This window comes from Silene latifolia, chromosome Y, assembly GCF_048544455.1.
Source record: "Silene latifolia isolate original U9 population chromosome Y, ASM4854445v1, whole genome shotgun sequence".
Classification (NCBI taxonomy): domain Eukaryota; kingdom Viridiplantae; phylum Streptophyta; class Magnoliopsida; order Caryophyllales; family Caryophyllaceae; genus Silene; species Silene latifolia.
The window spans coordinates 252,720,856-252,723,286 of NC_133538.1; the positions used below are offsets into that span (position 1 = coordinate 252,720,856).

The 2,431-nt window shown below is 39.8% G+C and overlaps 1 non-coding gene across 1 annotated transcript; it reads left to right on the plus strand.

The window, feature by feature from the left end:
• Positions 1–1,567: 1,567 nt before the first annotated feature.
• LOC141636802 (small nucleolar RNA R71) lies at positions 1,568–1,674 on the plus strand. Its single transcript, XR_012541387.1, has one exon. It is a non-coding gene; the product is annotated as a small nucleolar RNA R71 (small nucleolar RNA).
• Positions 1,675–2,431: the final 757 nt, after the last annotated feature.

A 2,431-nucleotide genomic window follows, 5' to 3' on the forward strand; every position in this document is an offset into this window, starting at 1 on the left:
CTAAGATAATAGGAATGTTGGAGTCTTCTTCCATGTCAACAATAACAAAATCACCGGGATGAAAAAATTTCCAATTCTCACGAGAACATCTTCCCATACCCCTAATGGTGTCTTTGTTGATCTATCCGCCATTTGAAACATGATGTTGGTACATTTGAGTTCTCCCATTCCTAGCCTCTTGCTAACCGAATATGGCATGACACTAACACCTGCCCCAAGGTCACATAAAGCTTTGTTGATTGTAGTGTCACCAATAGTGCATGGAATGGAGAAGCTTCCCGGATCCTTGAGTTTTGTAGGTGAACTCCCTTGAAGGATGGCACTACTCACCTTAGTGAAGGCAATAGTCTCAAGCTTTCGGATTGATTTATTCTTCGTAAGGATGTCCTTCATGTACTTTGCATAGGCCGGAACGTGATTGATCAATTCCGTGAAAGGAATCGAGACTTCTAAATTCTTCACAATTTCCATGAATTGTCCAAGTTGGTCATCAAATTTAGGCTTAGCTTGACGACTCGGGAATGGAAGTCTAATCACAATGGGCTCCTTCTCTTTGGCCTTTTCTTCACTTCTCTTTGAAACTTCTTGATTGGTGGGTTCTTCTTCCCTAGAGTTTTGCACAACTCTTTCCTTGTCACTAGCTTCCACAACTTCATCCTCAACTTGCTTCTTTGTTCCTTCATATCTCTTACCACTCCTCAAGTGGATGGAACTAACCGTTTCATGTCTTGGGGGATTACTTTGAGGTGGTAATTGCCCCTTTTGTCTTTGAAAGTTTGAAGATGCTAGTTGGGTTAATTGAGTTTCCAACATTTGTGTGTGGGCTAGGATGTTGTTGATGGTAATGTCTTTTGCTTGGCTATCTTTTTGCATTTAAGTGAAAAATTCTTGTTGATTCTTTTGCATTTGGAGGACCGCTTTTTGAACATCAAAACCTTGGTCATTTTGTTGATTGTATGGAGTTTGATTTTGATAACCTTGGTTTTGGTTGAAAAAGGGTCTTTGATTTTGGTTTCTCATGGGAGGTGGGATGTATGTTGGTTGAGGGTTTTTAACATTTTGGCTTTTGTATGAGAGATTTGGGTGGAATTTCGTGTTTTTATTGTAATAGTTGGAATAAGGTGTACCACTTTTGTATGCTTGAAAAGCATTCACTTACTCATTCGTTCCCCTACATTCACTTTGATCATGTCCCAAAGTTCCACAATTCTCACATATCCCACTTGGGATTGATGAAGATGCCACCATGGCATTAACATGATACTTTGGTGATTTTAAGGCTTCTTCAAGCTTAGCCATAGCCTTCTCAAACTTCAAGTTGATAGTATCAATATGAGCACTAAGTTGAGCACCCAATTGAGTAATAGAGTCCACTTCATGCTTTCCTTCTCTAGTAGCCTTGCAGGGTTTACTATATTGTGAATTATGGACCGCCATTTCCTCAATCTTGTTCCAAGTTTGATTATCGTCAACTTCGGTGATCATACCATTTGATCCCATGTTGAGAATGTTTCTTGAGTCTTCATAAAGACCATTCCAAAATTGTTGTACCAAGAACCACTCGCTAAGTCCATGATGAGGACATGAGCGACAAATTCCTTTGAATCGCTCCCAAGCTTCATACAAAGATTCTTCATCCCTTTGCTTAAAACCCGTGATTTGAGCTCTTAGCATGTTAGTCTTTTCCGGAGGGTAGAATTTTTTGTAGAAAGCTAGAGCCAACTTCTTCCAAGAGTCAATTCCAAGAGTAGCCTTATCAAGGCTTTTCAACCATTGTTTTGCGGTGCCAATTAGAGAAAAAGGAAATAAGACCCATCGAATTTGGTCTTGAGTCACCCCGTTTTGTGAAATTGCATCACAATAGTCACAAAAATTTTCCATGTGGGAATGAGGGTCTTCACTAGGCATCCCCCCAAATTGGCTTCTTTCGACTAATTGGATAAATGCGGATTTTGCAATAAAATTTCCGGTTAAGTGTTGTGGTGTGGGAGTACCATTGGGTAGGTTCTCCTCGATTGGTACGGAATGTGATGAAAACTTAGGCATTGTGGGTTGATTGTGTAATTGATTTTGTGTTGGGTTCTCCTCACCTTCTCTTGCAAAAGGGTTGATGAACTCAATAGTTTTTGGTTGAATATCTACAACCTCACCAATCCCTCTCAAAGTATTTATAGCAAGTCTTCTATTGGTTGTCAAAGTCCTTTCAATTTCGTGATCAATGGGTAACAAGTTACCTTGTGATCTTCTAGACATGCAAAATATCAAACAACTTGAAAACGATTAGAACAAACCTTGAGGAGTTTTACTTCCCCAAGGCAAAGAAAGACACAACTAATAACAATCAAAGAAAATCAAATCAAGTTAAAACCGTCCCCGGCAACGGCGCCATTTTTGGTCGGTCCGCTTTGAGCTTAGATTTCGGTTACTTGTC